Source organism: Camelus ferus, chromosome 1 (genome assembly GCF_009834535.1).
Source record: "Camelus ferus isolate YT-003-E chromosome 1, BCGSAC_Cfer_1.0, whole genome shotgun sequence".
Lineage (NCBI taxonomy): Eukaryota > Metazoa > Chordata > Mammalia > Artiodactyla > Camelidae > Camelus > Camelus ferus.
The window spans coordinates 12,982,236-13,004,863 of record NC_045696.1 but is presented as its reverse complement, the minus strand read 5'-3'; the positions used below and the strand labels follow the sequence as shown (position 1 = coordinate 13,004,863).

General features: G+C 39.7%; 1 protein-coding gene and 1 long non-coding RNA gene across 3 annotated transcripts in view; one reads left to right on the top strand and one right to left on the bottom strand.

Moving 5' to 3' along the window:
• The window catches only part of BACH1 (BTB domain and CNC homolog 1), a 41,349-nt gene extending 40,679 nt beyond the window's left edge, over nucleotides 1-670 (bottom strand). Inside the window, exon 1 of one of the 2 annotated variants that reach the window (XM_032476620.1) lies at nucleotides 522-670. The gene's annotated coding sequence lies outside the window, so the exon portion shown is untranslated. The remainder of the gene's footprint in view (nucleotides 1-521) is intronic. The other variant, XM_032476633.1, reaches the window with a different exon arrangement.
• LOC116662693 lies at nucleotides 20-21,436 on the top strand. The gene is made up of 4 exons (XR_004318690.1): nucleotides 20-593; nucleotides 19,047-19,078; nucleotides 19,339-19,458; nucleotides 20,566-21,436. It is a non-coding gene; the product is annotated as an uncharacterized LOC116662693 (long non-coding RNA).
• The last annotated feature ends 1,192 nt before the right edge of the window (nucleotides 21,437-22,628 follow it).

Here is a 22,628-nt window from a genome sequence, read left to right as displayed (position 1 = left end):
GCTGGGCAGACGGGAGGCAAACAGCTCGCTGGACGCGGCGGCTGCCGAGGGTGGTGGGAGGGGGTGGGAGGGGGCGGGAGGACAATACGGAGCCCGGGCCCGGCCGCACGGGCGGTGCTGATGTGTCACAGCCCGGGAGGGCCGCGGACTGGCGGGGCCGAGGGGCGGGGGTGGGGGCGCGGGGGCCCGGACCCGCGGCCCGGTACATCCCCGCCCCCCGCCAGCCCGCCCGCCCGGGGGTAAAGTACAGCGGGCCCGTAAACAACGGCGCTGGCCGCGCACCCGGCCAAGGGGCGCCGACCGGTCGCCCCTTTCGGCGGACGCGGCCCCTTCCAGGAACCGGAGCCGCAGCCGCCCGCTGAGGGATCCCCGCCTAGAAAGCAGCCGCCCGGGGCCCCCCTCGCCGCCTGCCCCGGACCTGCCCGCGAGCCGCCCCTCACAGGCCCGCGGCCCTGACCGCGCGCCGCCGCCGCCGAGCGGACCCTCCCGGGGAAGGGCGCGCGGGACTGGGAGCCACTCACCAGAGCCGAGACGCGGCGCGGCCCGACTGACGGCAGCCAGCGAACGGGGCGGGCGGCGCGGGCAGAGATCAGGTGACTCACTCCCTCCCCGCGGCCGGCCGCCCCCTCCCCTTCTCTTCCCTCCCCTCCCCTTCTCTTCCCTCCCCTCCCCTTCTCTTCCCTCCCCTCCCCTCCTCCCCTCCGCCGCCGCGGCCACCGCCCCCTCCCGGACCAAAGCCCCGCCCTCCGCCTCTCGAGGCCCCGCCCCGTAGGCCTGCTTCGCGAGGTCCGGCCCTTCCCGCTCCGTAGCTCCAAAGCCCCGCCCTCCCTAGAGGCCCCGCCCCGTCTGCCGCGAATCCTGAGTCCGCGGATCCCTGTGGCTCAATCCTCGCTGCCTGAAGCCCACGCGAGGAGTTGAGGGGAGGGATCGCGAGAGCCGGGGGCGGGGTGGGCAGGCCTCCGGGAGGCTGCAATGGCGGGATCCCGCCGTCTCCGCGCGCGGCGCCCCTTTGCGAGCACAGTCCGCTATCTGAACCGTAAAGCCACCTGAGGACCACCTCCTTCTCTCCTGCTGAGGGCAGAAAGGAGAAGCCTGACGGCCTGCTCGCTCTAAGTGGTGCCAGGCCACCCGGGATCGAGTGCCAGCAGACAACAGAGGGGAGGGCGAACGCCGGCCCTCAGGGGTGGCTTCTGGAAGCCGCAGCGGCAGAGCCCCTCCTCTGCCTTCCCTCGGGGATGGCCGGGCGCCCAAGTTCGCAGTATTTGAGCTAGTTGATAGGGATACATCAAGTGCATCTAGGATTTTGTGGAAAGCATCTGGCAGCCCTGCTTCTGATTGACAATGAAAACAACGGCGTCGGCTAACAGGTGTTCCCTTCACGCAGCGGTTGCCAGGAAACTTGGGAGACAGGTTCAGAGCCCAGTGGTGTCAGCCAGCTCATCTCAAGCTCGGGTCAGGCTTTCATTGTCGGTTTTAAAATTATGCTCCCAAGCCATTTAGCATGTCTGGAATTACTCTGCGAAAAGATGCGCACCTGGCAAAGCCTACGACTGCCAATCTAGGAGCCCCCAGCACGGTGGCACTGTGCCAGCCAACCTCATTGGCCTTCGGATTGTGGGAAGCGATTTTGCCATTGGCTTTTGAGTTTAGGGCGAGAAATACAGGGAAATTGGTGGCTGGACAGGAACAGCACCGGGATGTGTGGGCTCATTCCCGCACACAGGAAGACAGCCCTGGATCTCCCGGGGCAAAAAAGGCTACCAAGTAAATAAAGTCAGATATTATCACTAACATGACTGCATTTGTACTCAGGAAATATTTGAGTTACATCCAAAATACACGAGAAAATGACATGAGTGAAATTACACGGGAGTCCAAAGGTTGAAGTGATTCACCATGACCCAGAATTGGGGCAAGAGGTACCATTTGCACCGGGTCTTCACTGGGAAGAATGGAGCCCTGCAGTCCAGGGAGGCGTGAGTTTATGCAATAGCCCAGAGGCAGGAGGTAGATGGCATTCCAGGCTGCTTGAATTCATCATGGGGTACAAATATTTAGTGAGAAAAGAAGAAAAACATCTAGGAATAGACATAGAATTGGGGTACTTACACCCTTCCCAGGGCATTTTTGAGGCTTAACTCTTCTTCCATCCTAAACCAATGGAATTCTGTTCTTCCTTCCTCCCACACCTTTTCAGTTTCTTCCCTCCTCCTTGGGAGGAACCCTTCTCCTTTTTCACTGTGGATAAATGGCTGAGATAGTTTCTAGCATATGCTCTGATCTGTTACATTATTTGAAAAGTCTTACAAAGATATATCAAGGTGTTGAGAATATCAAGGAGGTTAGGAGTGACTCTCAAACATTAGTATGTTGAAGAATCTCTAGGGTACTTGTTAAAAATGCAGATTCCTGGGCTCTGCCCCCAAGGATTCTAATTTCATAAGTCTGCAAATGCCCCAAGGATCTGTATTTTTAATAGTGAGGCAGACGGTCTTCAAACCACACTTGAGAAGGTACTGAGTTAGAGTTTATGATGTACAGTAGGTACAGGGCAAAAATAAATAAATAAATAAAACTAGAGAATGAAATAAAACCAAGTCAGAATGGGAAGAGCCTCATGCACTGGGCCTAGAGTCTGGACTTTATCCCATGGGCTGAAGAGAGTGTGTAGAGGTCTTTAAGTCATGTAATTGCTTTTAGAGCTGATTCTAGAGAACCTCACTCCATTTGCATTGCCTTAGCTCCTTTTGTCTGTAAATATTCATTAACTAATTTAATCAACAGAATTTGAGGGTTGAAAAAACTGAGTTTTAAACTGTGAGAGATTTGACTACCAAGATAAAACAAGAATAGGTCTCCACAGCTTGAAAAACTGCCAGTCGACACTTCTTCCCTCAAAAAATGATTATGAATTAAAGCCCGGCCACCCATACCCACCCAGGTTGAAAGATTTTTGTGGAAAATGAACATATTTCATTAGAAGACAATGAGGCTTCCTGGAGCAAGATGGGAAAACACACCTTAATGTCTACCTGATATCTGAAATGAAAGGTGAAGTAAAAGAAATATAGCCTCTGACTTGAGATGTTCACAACTTCTAAGATTAAAAAAAAAAATGCAGAAATTGTCAAGCTACCAAAAGATACGGTACAACACTGAGAATATAGTCAATATTTTATAGTTACTATAAATGGAGTATAGCTTTTAAAAATTGTGGCTCACTATATTGTTCATTTGTAACTTACATAATATTGTAAATCAGCTATGCTTCAGTTTTCTAAAAAGTCAGTAAAAGGAAAAGAAAGAAGACAGTACTGGAGCAGAACTCAATGTGACAGGGGTCAAATTGGTGAGAGAGGTGCTGCTGAGATACCAGATTTGATGACAACCAAAGTGGCTCAACGTAGGGTCCAAATGAGGAAAGATTCTTGTGCCTCTAAAAACCAACTGGGGATTAAAAATGGCCACAAATTTTTTGTCAATCTCCCCATCAAGAAGGGGAATTTATTTTCTATCTCCTTGAATCTGCACTGGCCCTGTAACTGCATGGCCAAGAGAACACTGCAGAAGTGATGCTGTTAGTTCTGGGTCTAGTCTTTGGATTGGCATCTCCCACTTCCTCTTTCTTGGGACACTGTCTCAGAAACAAGCCACCATGTTGTGAAAAACCCAGCAAGGGACATATATGTAGCCTCTCCGGTCAACAGCCCCAACAGAGCAACCAGCCAATAGTCAGCATCAAATGTGTCATGTGAGCAAACCAACTTGGATGTTCTGTTCTGGTCAAGGTTATGAATGACTCCAGCCCCCGCCCAAAAAAACCAAAACCAAAACAAACAAAACTCCCAGTGGAGCCCAGTCAACTCATAGAACTATAAGATAATAAAATGATTGCTAGTTTAAGGCACTCAGTTTTGGGGTGGCTTGGTTAAAGAGAATACCTGATGCTGGACTAGAGCATACAAATGTAATTAAATTTCTGAGAAGACCCGCAAGCCCAATGATTAAGGCTTGGAGGAAAGCTCAGATTAATAAAACAGAAAATATGTAGAAAAGACTGTTTAATTTTAAGCCTATGTCAAGCTTCTTGGTCTGAAATGACACTTGAGATTTTCTTCAATTACAAATTAATTGTGCCCCAAAATCCCCTCACTCTGCTGAATATATTTATATAAAAAAATAGAGAAATTGTCATTCTCTCTGAAACTGTTAGAAAATCATACATATAATCATACATATGTGTATACATATACACATACACACACATACATATAAGTGCTTGTGGGTACAAAATGGGACCCTCAGGATTCTGAGTGTAGCCTGACTGTTCTGCACCCAATAGCAGGGAAGGGGTGGGGTGGGTGGTGAGGGGCAGGTGATAAAAGAGGAGAAAAGAGTATGGCTGGAGGCAGAGAGATGACAGAAGTCTGCGGAAAGCATGATGTAACCAGCCCCCCAAGCCTGCGGTAAAGGTACTAAGTGTTCGGTGCAAGGGCCTTCCTGGGGCAGCAGTGAAGTTAGTGCTTGGTGCTGTCGGAAACAGCAAGCAAGAGCCTTCAACCACAGTAACGTGTCTGGGAAGGGCAGAAGAATCCGGCCCCATAGCTTTGTTACGTGTATTTGTTGATGTTTGCGCCAAGAATTATAGCCTGCGGCAGGCACTTGATCTTTCATCTTTAAAATGTGTGCAGGAGTTAGATTCTACTCTGTAATATATTTGTTTTAATAAAAGTGTTCTCAAAATATATATATTTTTAAGTAAAACTGACATAACTAGTAGAGGTGCCGTATTTTAACTCATAGTTTTACTTCATCTCTGGCATGTACACTTCATTCACCTAGGGCAGTGGGTTTCAACAGAGGATGGTTTTGCCTCCCAGGAGATACTGGTATTGATATGGGGCGAGAAGTGTCAGGGGATGCTACTGGTACCTAGTAGGCAGGGGCCAGAGATGCTGCTAGAAATCCTACAATGTAGAGGAGAGTTCCCATGGATAAAATACTTTGTGAATAAAGACTCCTTATTCCCCATTCGCAATGAAGAATTCTCTGGCCCAAAGCATCAATAGTGCCAAGGTTGAATAACCCTAACCTGTATGTACTCATGCTCCAGTATGAGACATGTGTATGTAAATTAAAACAAGGAATAAAGGGAGAAAAAATAAGTGGAAAAAAGTACAATGGAGCCCAAAAGAAGCTAAAAGAACATATCACAAAACATATCCTTGACAAAGGTGAGCTATAGAATTCTCTATAGCTTCCTAGCAGCCGGGTAGAAAGGGAAACTGTTTATAATGAACTGACTAGGAATTGGGCAAGAGTGACCACCATGGGAGGGAGAAGTACTGAGCTCTTAGAAGAAGAAAAAATGGGCGCAGACTGTGACCCCCATTACAACAGCACATTTCTTAGACTGGGGTGCCATATGTAGGAAGTACTTCAGAAATGAAGTACAATGAATAACCTCTGAGATTTAAAAGTTATCAAATGAGACCTATGGGATCAGAGGAGAGATACTCATACTATCATAAAGAGATAGAATGGTCACTTGGGGGAGCTGGATTTTCACCACTGACCATTCCAGATTTCCTGTCCAGTCTTTCCTGCCCTGCTCTGTGCCCCTGAAGGCTGCTCTCTGGGCACAGCATCCAGGGGGTCCCCTGGTCCCTCGCTTCTGGTTGTACTTGGATAATGGGACACAGCTGTGTCCCTGCCCAGCAGCAGATTGGCTACAGCTCTGTTCTTCTAACCAAGTTTCAGCAGCTCTAGGGCAGCCTTCCCCTAGAGTTACAGCGAAAGAATATCATTCTAGGGGTGGTGATAACTCCTCACCTTGGTTGCTCCCGGGTGCACCACTGTCTCTTGGCAGGTTAGCTGCCCTCACCCTTGTGAGTGGTCCTATATGTTTTCTGCCAGTTCCCTGACTTGTTTCACCAGATCAAGACTTGGGGATAACCAGAGTGACTATATCAACACATAGGAAAGACAGTGACTGTCAAAAAGAGGAGTTTATCAAAATCTGAAGCCAAGAAGAGAAGAGCCAGAGGCACAAACACGGGCAACACATCCCTGGCCCTGGGGTGTGAGGGGTGACGTGTGTCAGACAAGGACATGGTACAGGTATCCCCTACTTTTCAAAAGTTATTTTTACACCATTTCAATTTTACAAAATACCTACATTAGTACTTATTTTTGCTAACCAAAAGAAATATGGAGAGAATTTTTTTTATGAAAAAAAGAGGGAAAGTGAATATTGCATTCAGTTTTTGTTTTCCAGTGAGCCATGCATTATAGAGGGAGTGTGCACCCTGAGCATCAAGAGTGGCACCACCAAGCTCCTTCCCTGGGAACTACATTCAGGGTCTCAGCATAGCTTTGAGCCGTGTCTGAGCATCTGTGTTTCCTCAATTTATCTTGTGTGTTCATTAGCAAGATGTGTCCTAAGGTAGTTGCTTCTTCACTTTCTGCCATTTCAGCTTGCAAAAGGTTTCACAGCATCATTCTACTTTCTCAGAAAGTGAGGAAACCTGTATTTTATTGCTCAGTACTGTTACCTACAGGGCATGGGGAGGATGAGAGCTGAGAGCTATCGTGTCTTGGTTCCACTAGATTAGCTGTCCAGGTCATGCCACTTACATCGCTGTTAGATTTCTTTCTAATGATTTGCTTTGCATATACCTCTGCCTACAGGGAGAGGTTGTCTGGCTAGTGAGCATCAACATTTGGTACATTTGCTGGCAATGTTCTCATTGTAAACAAATAAATCATCTTTCCGATTTTCTTCCTGCCTCTGCAGCTTTGAGTAAGTGTGCATCCAAAAGACTGATCACCACTGGTACGTCCACAGTTTGGAGTTCTGTCCTGCAAGTACAGAATCATGCTGAGTGTGAGACGGTAAAGCCCAAGATGACCTGGTCCAGGTCGTACCTCCTTCACAGGAACACCCTGTACTTATCACTAGTGACCTTTGACTGGGGGCACTTTATCCCCCATTCACTTCCCTTTTCCTAAATTCCTTTTGGACAAACACTGCTAGTTGTCTACCCAATATCCATTCCCTCTTCTTCCTTTCCATTCTGACTGAATATGTGCTTAAAAACACTTAAAAACACCTCCCCAGACTCCCTTAGCCAGATGACCTAGTTCTGGTCAACAGATGTAAGCACATAGGCACTCAGTGGAACTTCCAGGAAAGCTCTTACTTTCCTGATAACAAAAGACCAAGTCAACAGGTATACAATTTTGCCCTCTGCCCTCCCTGTGTTGCATGACAGGAGGTGGGGCTGTTTTCTTTCATCCATGAGGATGAGAATCACACTCTAAGGATAGCAGAGCAGGAAGCTAGAAAAAAGCTCGGGTCCTTGACCACTTCCTTGAGCTGCTGACCTGCTCTGGTTGTGGGGTTCACTCTTTTTATACCAGAGAAGAAAAACTGTATTCAGTTAGGCTTCCAGAGTTGTTTTTATTACATGAAGCCAACCTTAAGTGATACCTTTTCTTAATCTCAAGGCTTTACCAGGTCTCCCACATCATTCTATTTAAATACATGTGCTGAGAACACAGAAGTCGTGCATCCTAGGTTACGTAGGAATAAATGGTTGTTGTGAACATATACAATCTATGCATAAGACCCCTGAAGCTGACAAACAAATGGCAGTGAGCAGCAGTCTAGTAGAGTTGAGAATAAGAGAAGGGCAAAAATTACACCTTATTACGAAATTATGAAGAACATTATTATTGACTTCTGGATTGCCATATCCTTTTAGATGTAAATGGATCACAAATAAGAAAACAGAGATGCAGTTAAGTCAGTAAAAAAAATATGCTGATGAAATTCCAGGAAATGGCTCTTTTGAAACATGGGACAGCTGCCAAAGGGGGGAAAAAGGAAGTTAAAATCTTTCCAAAACAATTTCATAGATTTTAGCAATGCAAAAACATTGGGAAAACATAAGAAATTGCATGGAATTATTCTGATTATTTAAACTCTTTCTCTTTTATGATGCATTTTATAACTGAATAATCAAAAGCTGCATCATAGTCAGTAGTTTACATGAATTGGAAAGAGACATACCCACTTATAGCAGTCAAAAAATTTAAAAATCCACATCTATGCATGAAGCTGTAGGAATTAGGAGACATTGAATTCCACTTAGCAAATGGAAATATCTTTCTATACTAATAATTTGAGAATTTTTCCTAAGTCAAAAGAGGCTTTAGAATTAATATTAAGCTTAGACTTCTAAAAGCATCAACTTAAATTTATTAGGACACTAGAAAATTGCCTCCTGGCTAAATAAGATTTCCAGAAGAAACTCTATTGGGAATGTATTTTATATCCCTTAGGATAAACAAAGAAAGGAAACCTGGGGCATATCTCTAATTAACTACATGTGCCCCTTGGGTTTCCAAAAACAAGCTCTAACATAATTTGATGCTTTATCCTTAGCAATGAGAAGTCAAGCATAAAACCACTTGCAAGCACCACATGATGTGCTGTAGAAAGGAATAAAAGATAATCACAGACACTTTTATCATTTTTAATAGACAAAAATCCATATTTCTGTTACCAGAGCCAGAGGGGTCAAGCTCTGCCTCTCTTACTTCTCTACTTGATGCCTGAAATCCCTTGGAGATTAATTTGGGGGGATAAAGGTTTTGCATGTTCAAAAGTTCTCTGTTAAAAATTTTTTCAAAGGGCAAATACATTAAGCCATCTCCAAGGACAATTACAATCACTCTAGTAAGAGTAAGCCTGTAAAAATACTCATGGCAAATGGGGTTCAAATGCATTTTGACAGGAAAGTAGAAGTAAGTATAAGAAAGCAGGAATCTATACCTGCGAGCCATGCCACTTAAAGAAGTACGATGGGGCCAGGAAGGGCAGCGGAAGGGGACTGAATGCTGAACAGTAGGATACTGACTGGCTAATGCAGAATTATTGCCAAAAGCTGGCACAGCTTTTGGGAACAAGTGTTACCTATTCAGTAAGAATGTTATTAAAAATCCATCTTTGAATATGATATTGAAAATAATATCCTAAGAAGTTATAAATTCATCATGATTAGTAGAAAAATAAAGGATAACTCATGTCATAAAAGTACAAATAGCAGGAAAGACTCAGATATGTCTGTCCACCAGCCAATATGCTGTATGTATGTACTGAATTCTTGATCATTTACAAAGCATTTTTATAGATTTTGTTGCATTTAATACACCACCCTCTAAAGTAGATAAAACAGAAATGGCCCTCATTTTAAAAAATGAGGAAGCTGAGTTTTCAGGCCAAAGGCTAGCAAACGACGCCATGCAGCTCTTTGGGCCGCTTGACCAAGAGCCCTTTCCCTCACCTAAAATATTTTCCCTGAAAACCCCATGAATAAATGCAAGTAAATAGATTTGGATTCATGGATTCCAGTATTGTCCTCTTACATTGATTTACATGCATGTTTTAAAGTTTTATATTGATCAAAGGGTAGTTATAACCTTTATTTATTAAGCATGATTTGTGGTCATTTCTGTAAAAATTGTCTATCAATTCTATTATAAAGTTATTTTAGGAGGTTTTTTTAATCCATTTTTTTATTGAAGTATAGCCAGTTTACATTGTGTTAATTTCTGGTGTACAGCATGGTGATTCAGTTATACATATGTATGTATTCCCTTTCATATTCTTTTTCATTATAGGCTTTTACAAGGTATTAAATATAGTTTCCTGTGCTATACAGTAAGATCTTATTGTTTATCTATTTTATATATAGTAGTGAGTATCTGCAAATCCTGAACTCCCAGTTTATCCCTCCACTCCCCCTGCCCTGGCTTTCCCCTGTGGTAGCCACAAGTTTGTTTTCTATGTCTATGAGTCTGTTTCTGTTTTGTAAATAAGTTCATTTGCCTCATTTTTTTAGATTCCGTATGTAAGTAATATCATATGGCATTTTTCTTTATTTCTGGCTTACTTCACTTAGTATGACAATCTCCAGATCCACTCATGTTGCTGCAAATGGCATTATTTTATTATTTTTATGGCTGAGTAGTATTCCCTTGTATAACTATACCACAACTTCTTTATCCAGTCATCTGTCGATGGACATTTAGGTTGATTCCATGCCTTGGCTATTGTAAATAGTGCTGCTATGAACATTGGGCCTTCTTAACACAACCAGAACTATCTTAGATTTTGAATTGCCTAAACAGAGGAACACACCAACAGTTGCTAAATGCTGGGCACAGGGCTAGAGTGCATTGATATGTTACTGCATTTAATCTTCACAACAACCAAAAGGGTAAGTATGCCCATCCATGTTTCCTGGTGAGGAATCTGAGGATCAGAAAAGTAATTTATTGGTCCAGTATTACCCTGAATGAGTATTTAAACTTAAGGAAGCTTGTATAGAATGTAGACTTATAAGAAGGAACCATAAAAAGGTAAAATTTCATTATGCATAACTTTGTTGTGTAAAGGATATTTGCATGGAAATCCTCAAAAGTATACTGCAGTTGAAACTGAGAAAGTACAAAGATTCAGGAAGTAGACCCCACTGAACATTCTGCTGAAGGATGGCAATCCAAGCTTTCCAGAAGGAGAGAGAAAGGGAGCAGATGAAGAATGGTCTACTCAGTAACTGGCCAGAAGGAAAATCAGGGAAGAGTGTGTGTTGGGATAGGGTGGGGGGCTCTCAGTGCTAAGATGTGGTGGGAACTTAAAGGAATGAAGCCAAAGGAACCACTGGAGGAAAGGAGAAAGACTCCTAAGGAGAACAATAGTGATCATTTCCCTGAGATTGGGGCCAGGAAACAGTCTCTGCAAGTTGTGATTAGCATAATTACCAGGGTAAACCAAACAAGAACTCAAGTGTGATTGTAGGGGCCCTCCAAAAAAGCAGACTCCAAATGGGATTAAACGTGCAAGTATTTGATTAGGAGGAATACTTAACATAAAAGGAAGTAAGGAGGGAGCTAAAAAAGACTGGCAGAGTCATTGCACTTCAATGCAAACTCTGACCCTGAGCCAAAAAGAGAGGGCGAGAAGGTTGCGTGGAAGTGTCCTAGAAATGGGGTACAGCCTAAGTTTGGTTCAGCAAAGCCATCGGGATATCCTTGGACCTAAACTGATACTGGTTGGAGTCCCATACCTCCCTGAACAGGCATGCTTTAGTATTCCCCATGAAACTCCATCACTATCAAGGAGCAGCCCATGGGAGGAATGGCCTCGAAAGAAGTTAACTTTGCATTGCAAAGCTTAGCAAGTGCGGCCCTTGGTCCATTACAATTACACCCTGCAGTTGAAGGCCTGGAAGGTACATTCTCATGCCCACTTCATTGAGTTCCAAAAAAGTCTCTGAATATTATTAAGTAACATCCCTTTTATTCTTGGTGCTTCACAGAAAAATAATGCAACTAGTCATCTTTTATTGAGGACTTATGTGCTAAATGCCTCATATATATACATATTTTTTTTCTCTTATAGTCCTCACAGCAGCCCTATGGGGTTAAAGGACTTCCCCAATAACACAGATTTAGTAAGGGGTAATGCCAGGATTCAACTCAGGTATTTTGACTCCTAATGCTGATCGCCATTTTGGAACTTAGGTTAATCATACCAACTTTGGTATGGGGTAGCACTGTCACGAGAATTAAGCGAAATAATTCATGAAAAAGCCCTCAACACAGTGCCTGGCCAGGTGGGAAGAGCTCAAGGAACGTCACTATTATTTGGTGGTTGAGCCGGGACTCAGATCCAGCTCTGACTGATGTCAGCGCTTATACTCTTGGCCACTGATGCAGAACAGCGATCAGCGTAAATTCAGCGTTTCAATCAGACAGTATTGGAAGCACCTGAAAAGGCATTAAAAAAGGAAAAGGAGGGCAAGAACTAAACCTTCTTTCAATAAATAGTATCAGTCACCCAGATAGAATTCAATGATAGAAGATACTAGAAATGAAAGGTATGCTTCCTTTGGCTCCCCAGGGAAGAAAGTCACACAGGTGTGGCCTCTTTACCACTTATTCATAAATAGAAATATGTAAGATTTATGACACTGCCTGTGGGAAAAGGATGAAACAAGTTACTCTCTACATTCTTTGAAAAGAAAGCAGAGAGGAAAGAAAAAAAAAATTTTTTGCAGAGGAAGGCATCTGGACTTCTGCTTGTGACCAAGATGGAAAAACAAGGACAAGATTTGCCCTCCAACCAGTAACAACCAAAAAAAAAAAAAAAAAAAAATGGAAAACAGTATAAAACAATAGTTTTGAGACATTGTATTCTGACAACAAAGGACAGTGCTCCCTGAGAGAGGAGAAACACACAAGATGAGCACTGTGAGTGCCCCAGACTACCTAGAGAGGAGTGAACCCAAGTGGAGTTCATGGTCAGCCTGAGTTGAGGAGATGGAGCTGCAGGCAGGTAGGCTGGAGAAGCCAAGGCAGCTGGAAATTTCATAGAGCAGAATGCTAAAGAAAGGGAGCTACACAGGGAGAGAACTCCAGCAATCCACATACAGTCCTCCTCAAGTCCTCAGTTTAGTAATGGTCAGCACATGCCTATGAAGAAAATGCTGGAGGATGAGGAGGGCAGGGTGGAGAGGAGCCACCTAAAAGGAACAAAAGGAGCAAATACTGGAGCTCATGCAGGGTTCAGTTTTCTGCAAGCCAGAGTAGAAAATCTCATATTTTATGGAATCTTGGGTAGAGTACTTCAGAGGTGGGGCAAAATAGTGGGGCAAAATTAGTCGTAAACTAAAAGCTGCTCTGGTCTCACTTAACAAAGCTTGAAAGAAAACTGAAAGAATCAGACTGTCTTCATAATTTCATCCCAATAAAACTCAAGAATATTTACAAGAATAAAAAAAAATCCAGGACCCTAACATAATAAAATTTGCAATAATTAGCATCCAATCAAATATTACCAGGTATACAAAGAAGCAGGAAAATATGACTATCCGTCATAAAAAGAAAAACCAATCAATAGAAACTGATCAAGAAATAATAGGCATATGAATGATGGAATTAGTAGATAAGGACATGAAAATTATTATTATAACTATATTCCATATGTCCAAGAAGGCAGAGGAAAGATTAAGCATTTTAAGTAGAGTTGTGGAATATATTTAAAAGACCTGAATCCAACTTCTAGAAAAAAGAGCCCTCAACACTGTAGGTGGGAACCTCCTGCATTATTCTTGAAAATGTAATTTGGTGCAGACACTACAGAAAACAGTATGGAGATTCCTTAAAAAACTAGAAATAGAGTTACCATATGATCCAGCAGTCCCACTCCTGGGCACATACCCAGAAAAAAACTATAACTTGAAAAGATACGTGCACCCTAATGTTCATAGCAGCACTATTTACAATAGCCAAGAAAATATACACAATAGAATATTACTCAGCCATTAAAAAGAATAAACAAATGACATTGGCAGCAATGTGAGTGGAACTGGAGATTGTCATACTAAGTAAAGTAAGCCAGAAAGAAAAAGAAAAATACAATATGATATTACTTATATATGGAATCTAAAAAATGAGACAAATGAACTTTTTGCAAAACAGAAACAGACTTACAGACATAGAAAACAAACTTGTGGTTACCAGAGGGCAAGGAGAAGGTGGAGGGATAAATTGGGAGTCTGGGATATGCAGATATTAACTACTATATATAAAATAGATAAACACCAGTGTCCCACTGTATAGCTCAGGAAATATCCAATACCTTATAATAGCCTATAATAAAAAAGAATATGAAAAGGAATATACATATATATATATAAATGTATAACTGAATCTTTAAGCTGTACACCAGAAACCAACACAATATTGTAGATCAACTATATTTCAATTCAAAAAAGTGTTTGAAATGAAAATTCCATCAATTGGATGGGATTAACAGTAGATTAGATGCTGTAGAGGAAGGGATCAGTTAATTTAAAGGCATGACAATATCAACTATCTAAAATGAAATAGAATAAACAGCTGAACAAGAAAGAAAGAAAGAAAGAAAGAAAGAAAGAAAGAAAGAAAGAAAGAAAGAAAGAAAGAAAGAAAGAAAGAAAGAAAGGAAGAAAGGAAGGAAGGAAGAAAGGAAGGAAGAAAGAAAGAAAGGAAGAAAGGAAGGAAGAAAAGAAAGAAAAAGAAAGAAAAAGAAGGAAAGAAAGAAGGAAAGAAAGAAGGAAAGAAAGATAGATTCCACTCCTAGGTATATATCTGAAAAAAACAAGAACACAAATTCAAAAAAGGTACATGCACCCCAATGTTCATAGCAGCATTATTTACAATTGTCAAGATATGGAAGCAACCTAAGTGTCCATCAACAGATGAATGGATTAAAAAGATATGGCATATATACAATGGAATACTACTTAGCCACAAAAAAGAACAAAATTTTGTCATTTGTAGTGACATGGATGGACTTGGAGGGTATTATGCTAAGTGAAATAAGTCAGATAAAGAAAGACAAATACTGTATATCACTTATACGTAGAATCTGAAAAATACAACAAACTAGTGAATATATCAAAAAAAGAAGCAGACTCACAGATACAGAGTGCAAACTAATAATTATCCATGTCTAGGACAGGGGAGGCGAGGAGGAGGTAGGGGAGTGGAAGGTACAAACTGTTGGGTGTAAGATAAGCTACGAGAATGGCTTATAGGAGGAGGGTGTAGCTCAGTGGTAGAGTGCATGCCCAGCATGCATGAGGTCCTGGGTTCAATCCCCAGTACCCCCATTAAAAAAAAAAAGGAACAAGCCCAGTTACCTCTCTTCCAATAAACTAGTTAATTAAACAATAAAAATTCTTTTAAATATATTTTTAAAAGGAATGTGCTGTACAACACAGGGAATATATGCAATATTTTGTAATAACTGAAAATGGAGTGTAACCTTTAAAAATTATATAAAAAAAATTTTAAAAAGACAATGAAGATAAAATAACAAAATTTAGCAAGGATAATTCTAGAGTAGGGGTCAGCAAACTACAGCCCATGGGACAGATCTGACCCATTGCCTGTTTTTGTGTGGCTTGGAAACTAAGAATAGTTTTTACATTTTTAAATGGTTGGAAAAAAACCCAAAAGAATAACATTGTGCGAGATGTGAAAATTATATGAAATTCAAATTTCAGTGTTCACAAAGCTTTTTTGGAACACAGTCATGCTCATTGGTTTATGGCTGCTTTCATACTACAAGGTCAGAGTTGAATAGTCATAAGATACTACAGAGTCTGAAAAACCTAAAATAATTACTCACTGGCCCCTTACAGTAAAAAACAATTGCCGATCTCTGATCTAGAGAACTAATGACCCAGTTTCTTCCACAAAAACAGCAACAATAACAACAAAATGCAAAGGGGAAAAAAAGAGATGAAAGGAAGAACCAATCGTTTAAAAGACTTAAGAGACATATTTACTATCAAAATATCTTCTTTGGATCCCTACTCAAAAAAAAATGTAAATAAAATCAGAAATGGGTGCAGTGGCAAAGATATTTGATGACATTAAAGAATCGTTCATTTTTAAAAGCATGGTAATACTTTGTGGTTATATTTTAAGAAGAGTTCTTAGCTTTTAGAGAGACATTCTGAAATATTTACAGATGTCTGGATTTGCCTCAGAATAATCCGAGGAATAGGGGTTATTGGGTGTGGGTGTGAGTGAAATAAGATCGGCCATATTATGAAAATTTTGACTGGAAGATGCGTGCCTGGTGGTTCATCATACTATTTTACTATTTTCTCTACTTTCATGTATGTTTGAAAATCTACATTATAGAGTTAAAAATGAATCTATTTCAAAACAAAAGTAAGTTCAAGGACCATTTCTTCTGGCCCTTGTAATCTAATGCCTCTTTCCTGTGCTTCTGCAGAAACATGGAACTTGCCACGTTGGTTGTTACTGATAAATGGTTGCTTGATTCTCCCAGACTATCAGTCCCTGAGGGTGGGGACCATGTGTTATTTGACTTTGAGTCACAGAAACTGGCACATAACCTGGTACATATTAGATCCTTAATAAATATATTTGGAACAAAAAGGAAAAAGAAAAAGAAAAGAGCATCAGTTAACTGTGGGACAACCACAGCAGCCTAACGTGCATGTTATTGGAGTCCCCAAAGGAAGGGAGGAGACAGCAAATTATTTAAAGATATAATGGATAAAATAGTTCCAAATTTGATGAAAACCATAGACATATATATTTCCAAGAAACTTAACAAACCTCAAGCACACAAAAAAAGCATTTTACCACACAATGCAAACAAATTTAGAGTAGATTGTACAACCATTAAAGTTGCCAAGATAAGGAGATAACGCCCAAAATCCTATTGAAAATAGACAGTTAAGATCTCTTATGTTGGAGGTCAAGCAAAGTGAGAAAACTCCATCCAATCAATTAAAAAATAGATGAGGCTTTATATATAAGGAAGAAGCAACCGGAAGAGTCAGAGATAAATCTACATACCAGACCATAATGTAGAATAAAGTCAAGATGAAATCCACAAAAAAAGGAGGACTTAAATGCAACATATAATATTGATGACAAAACTATCTCATATATTAATGATAATAGAACAATGTCTCTATTCCCTAACCTGTTTCTCAGATTTAGATCTTATTTTCAGTTGCCCCTGGGCATATTCCTGGTCCCAAAATTTCTTAACTCAGTACTTTCACCTGATTACCTCACTACCCACACATCACCCCATCTCACTCCTGAACTCTAACCCCTTCATTGTGTATATGTCAATCTCCATTAATGTACCGACTGCCTTCCACTAGTCCACCTTGTTCTCACCTATGATTCCTCAGGCTTCCTCAAAACCAATCACCAAATCCTGTGGATTTTACCACTGAAATATCCTTCGTATCAGGTACCTTTCTCCCATTCCCTCTATTCTCACTACTTCAAGCCTTCATCATTTCTTTTATTTTTATTTAATATGAATCTTTTACTAAGTAAAGCATACACACAGAAAATGAAATGAACAAATCGTGTGTACAACTTAAAAATTTTAGCAAAGTGAATACGTCTATTTCACCACCATCCAGATTAATATATTGAATTTTTCCATTACCGTAGGATGACTCCTTGGTGTCACCTCACAATAATTACCTGTGTCCCCAAAAGATATCCACTATTCTGAAAGCTAACGCTGCAAATTTTGCCTGTCTTTTGAACTTCGTACAAGTAAAACTATACGATGTACAGTCTCATATCTGGCTTCTTTAGCTCTACATTATTGTTGCAAAGTTCATCCTTGTTACTGGGAGTAGCCATAATTTGCATATTTCATGGCTGTGTATAAATATACCACAATGTATGTATCCATTTTACGGTTGGCAGGCATATGCATTGTTTCTACTCTGGGGCTATTTATTCATAAAGTTACCATGAATATGCTTATAAATGTTTCCTGGCGAATGAATACACACATTTGTATTGGATACAAAGCCAGGAGTAGAATTGTTAAGTCAAAGGATATGCAGATGTTCAGCATAAGTAGACACTGCCTAACAATTTTCCAAAACGGTTGTTTAATATGTTACATTCCTACTAATGATGTGTGAGAATTTCAATTGTTTCACGTCCGTCAAAACACTTGGCATTATCCATTTTTAAAGTTTTACCCATTCTGGTACAACTATTAAATATTTTATTGTTATAATAAAATATTGTTTCAATATTTATTGAAAAATTCCTTTCCTTTCCCGATTTGTTTGATTTGCCTTATCTTAAGCCTTATGTAAAGAAATCAGAAAGTGGGTTCAACCATGTTATTGCATGTGTGGGTAGTTCCTTCACTTCATTGCTGAGTATTCATTTGTATGACTGAAACGTGATTTGTTTATCCATTCACCTGTTGAAAGGTATTTGGATTTTTTTCACCTTATGGACTATTTTAAACAAAGCTACTATAAATATTCTTGTACACATTTTTTGTAGATATATATATTTTTAGCTCCCTTACTTTCCTACAAGTGGAATAAAATTGCTGAGGATAGGATAGGTGTATGTGTAATTTTATAAAAAATTGATAAGCAGTTTTTCAAAGTTTTGTAACATTTTATGTTTCCATCAGCAATGGGTGAGCATTCCATTTGCCACACATCCCCTCCAACACTTGATATTGTCGATCTTTTAAATATTGAGATGTATTTCCATTTCAGTGACTTTTCCTTTATTTTTTAATTAAAAACTACTATGATCTTAACCATCTTTAAAAGTAAATGAGAAATATAGACCTGTCCTGGAGAAGAACATAATCTAAATGAGAAGAAAAGTCATATCTAAATCAATTAGACAGCAATTCTAAGACATTATATAAATATCATGATAGCCCCTTATAGGATGATAGTAAACATCAAACAAACTTTTTTGTGAATGTACCCCAACACTACAAGAATGAACATACAGTTGGTCCCCCTCACACCTCCCTCCCAACCCTCCTCATCAAGGCTGGGGACATGGTACAAACTTCAAAATTCATTTGAGGTTTAATATTTCATTGAAATTTTTTGCCAAAACTCTGAAATATAACCATGTTGTTTCCATATAAAATATTTTTATCACTGATCTTTGAGTACAATTGATAACCCAAAATATTTTCAAACTGTTTCAAAAGACTTTTTTTTATATCACAGGTTTCTTGAGAAAAAAACAGCTACTTTCTTAATATTGAAATGTCATACTTTGAAGGGACAGATTAAGTGTGTTTATTTGTCAAAAAATCTGCTGCATAGTATGATTCTAACCGCCATTTATCTTTACAGGAAAAATCACCAAATCTGTATTGTTTGTATTATGTGTGCCATCTTTTAATACATCTTTTAATATCTTTGGCAGAAATTAAGCCAGAAACTTCTGTTATTAATCTGTAGATTACATATCAGTAAAGTTTAGTTTATGTTTTTCAGTTTTGAAAAATTAAATAAATAAACATGGTATTGCTAATATTTTCTTAATTTACCCCCATTTTGGAGCTTGATGCTCTGGTGGGTAATGAAAGTAATGTCTATTTTTCCACTTTCTTTTCTTCTCTTTCTCTCAAACAGGCTACAGCACAATATTGAGAAAGGGAAGAATGGTATGGCAATTTCTATTTTTTTTCCCCAAATATGTTCTATTCAGTTGATATTATGAAAATAACATTTGCTACTATTTGATGTTGTATAAGTATCGTTCAGAATTTTCACTGGAAGTAGCAAGATAAAGTACAATATTGTGCTTGCAATTCTGTGATACTGTTGAAATTCATTTTAAGTTTTGGGAGTGGGTTTGTTTGTTTGTTTGTTTGTTTGTTTGTTTGTTTTAGACCTAGAGTGACCACTTATCCTGGTTTTCCAGGGACTGAGAGGCATTTGGGCATTTGGGATTGTCAGTGCTAAACCAGAGGAAATCCTGCTAAAACTGGGTTGATGGGGAGGGACCACCTCACTATGTCTGTCCAGCTGGCTTTCAAAGGATGTAAGTACCCTGGTGCTTCTTTTTACCTAGTGGTTTTTGTCTTTTTCTATACAAAATCTCTGAGGAAACAGAGGGCTGAGCAGTGCAACATACAGGAACATTGGGTAGTTTTCAGTTTCCTAAATGATTTTAGTAAGAAACACGCCACAAACCTTTACCTTTACCTCCATATTGTGAGTAGTAATGTCTTAAAACTCAAAGGTAATTGGTATGAGTGTGAATGTTACTTGTTATAGGGTATTTTCCTCAGGAAAAAAGTTGTATAAGCATAAATAAAATTGGATTTTTTTAAAGTGATCTGGAAAATTATGAAACTTCCCTTCAAAATACAAACACAGTCATTTAATTACATGTTTAAATAATGTTTATAGTTGGCATACTCGTTTAGAGCAAATTTATATTAGAGTCATATTTTTATATACTGTATACTTTTGCAGGAAATTGAAGTTCTTTATATAATTAATGTTATAGTATATGTTTATTTATTTAATTGGAGCTGAAGCATTAAATAGCACATTTTAAAGGGGAATATAGAAATTTTCCTTGCAGCTTTTCTTTTATGATGTTTTTAGTCTGAGCTATGAGTCATTTCATGTAGAATCAGTAATATAACCCCCAATTATATCATTAGTCCTATGACAAAATACTGTTTTTAAATGATGAAGTTTCTGAGAATACATTGCAAATAAAGTAGGAATGTTTTATATTATAATATGATATTTCTAAATGCAAAGCCTTTATTTTCCACTTACATACATATACTCAACTTGTGTGTGTGTTTGTGTGTGTGTGAATGAGCGGGTGGGAAATGAGATAGAACGTACCCTCCCCTCAGTCACTCCTATGGCTTTGCTCTGCCTTACCTTCTTTTTTTTTTTTAGTTGAAGTATAGCTGATTTACAATGTTGTGTTAGTTTCTGGTGTATAGCATGTGATTCAGTTATACATATATATGTATTCAAACTCTTTTTCATATTCTTTTTCATTATAGGTTATTACAAGATATTGAGTACAATTCCCTGTGCTATAAGTAGAACCTTGTTGTTTATCTTTTATTACATTCTTAATAGCATCATTTCATTCTCTTATTTCCTTATTTGTTTACAGGTGTATTTTCTGTCTCTACCATGATCCATGAGGGAAGGGACCTCTTCTGTCTTATTCATTCTTGTATCTCCAGCATCTACAACATGATAAGCCATTACTTCTACGGATCTCTTGGTTAAATAATGTATTTGCACAAAGACATGGTAAATGTGCTATGTAGGTTACCGGATACACACCAGGTTATCTGTCAGGCAGGGTACTGGTGATTAAGAGCAAGGCTCATATATGTACCCGCTAGCCGTGTGACACTGGCAAGTGACGTAATGTCTCCTGCTTCTATGTCCTCATACATAAGATGAGAGTAGTAATAACCACCCTCACAGTACTGCCGTGAGGACTAAATGCATTGCTACACATGACATACTTAGGAAGGTGCCTGGAACATAATAAACAGAATGTAAATGTGAGTTCATGAGCTGTAAGGTTTTCACCACCGATATGTGTTTTTATTTACAAAATCTAGAAGTTTCCTGAAGGCAGCAGGCATATCCTGTGTTCTGCCTGAAAGGCATCAACACTAGATGGGTGATTTTTAAACTGTGCTTTTCAGAGAGGCAGAGGATCTGCGTAAATCTCTAAGGACTGTCTTGGAGGAGAAGGTAGCCAGAAAGGTGGACAGAGCCCAGCAATTGGATTCATCACCACCACTCAAAGTAGCTACCCTCTCTTTCATGACTGACTTTTCAAATAAGCTTCCCGAATACAGGGATGTGTTGCCTTAAAAAAAAAAAAAAAAAAAAAAAACTAACTTGAGAACCATAGTATAAGATCATGTCCAAAGCTTTATTCAGCTCTATAATCTTATCAATTCCTAAACAGCAAAGCATTACATAGCCCTGCTTCTGACCCACAGCAATTTTCAGGTAGGGCTTGATATTGTTACATACTATATATTGATTATGTTACTATTCCATTATTACCTGTAATATGTTGACTATATATTATATACTAATAGATATTAAATGAATTCATGATGGAGGCTCAGTAAGGTCAGGTTCAGGAGGGTGGAGACCATGGCTGCTGACCTGGGATGGGTTGAGAAGTGAGGAAATGGAACATGAGCAGCCTCCACTCTTTAGAGACAAGTAGCTCTGAGAGAAGGAGCTAGTGTCTGAAGAGGGTTCAAGATCAAAGGAAGATTCCTTTTTCATATAATTCTTTTTTTATTTTTTATTGAAGTGTAGTTGATTTACAGTGTTAGTTTCAGGTGTACAGCAAAGTGATTCAGTTATACACATACATACATATATATGTTTTTTTCAGATTCTTTTCCATTATAGCCTCTTAAAAGATATTGAATATAGTTCCCTGTGCTATACAGTAAGTCCTTGTTGTTTATCTATTTTATATACAGTAGTGTGTATCTGTTAATGCCAAACTCCTAATTTATCTATCCCCTGCCCTTTCCCCTTTGGTAACTATAGTTTGTTTTCTATGTCTGTGAGTCTATTTTTGGTTTATAAGTAAAATTTGTATCTTTTTTCAGATTCCACGCATAAGTGATATCATATGATATTTGTCTTTCTCTTTCTGACTTACTTCGCTTAGTATGGCAATCTCTAGGTCTACCCATGTTGCTGCAAATGGCATTAATTTATTCTTTTCTATGGCTGAGAACTTCTTTGTTCAGTCATCTGTCAGTGGACATTTTGGTTGTTCCCATGTCTCGACTATTGTAAATAGGGCTCCTATGAACATTGGGGTGCATGTGTCTTTTCAAATTGCAGTTTTCTCTGGATATATGCCTAAGAGTGGAATTGCTGGATCATATGGTAACTCTATTTTTAGTTTTTTAAGGAATTTCCATACTGTCCTCCATAGTGGCTGCACCAAATTACATTCCCATCAACAGTGTAGGAGGGTTCTCTTTCTCCACACTCTCTCCAGCATTTATTATTTGTAGACATTTTAATGATGGCCATTCTGACTGGTGTGAGATGATACCTCGTAGTTTTGATCTGCATTTCTCTAATAATTAGTGATATTGAGCATCATTTTGTGTGCCTGTTAGCCATCTAAATGCCTTCTTTAGAGAAATGTCTGTTTAGATCTTCTGCCCATTT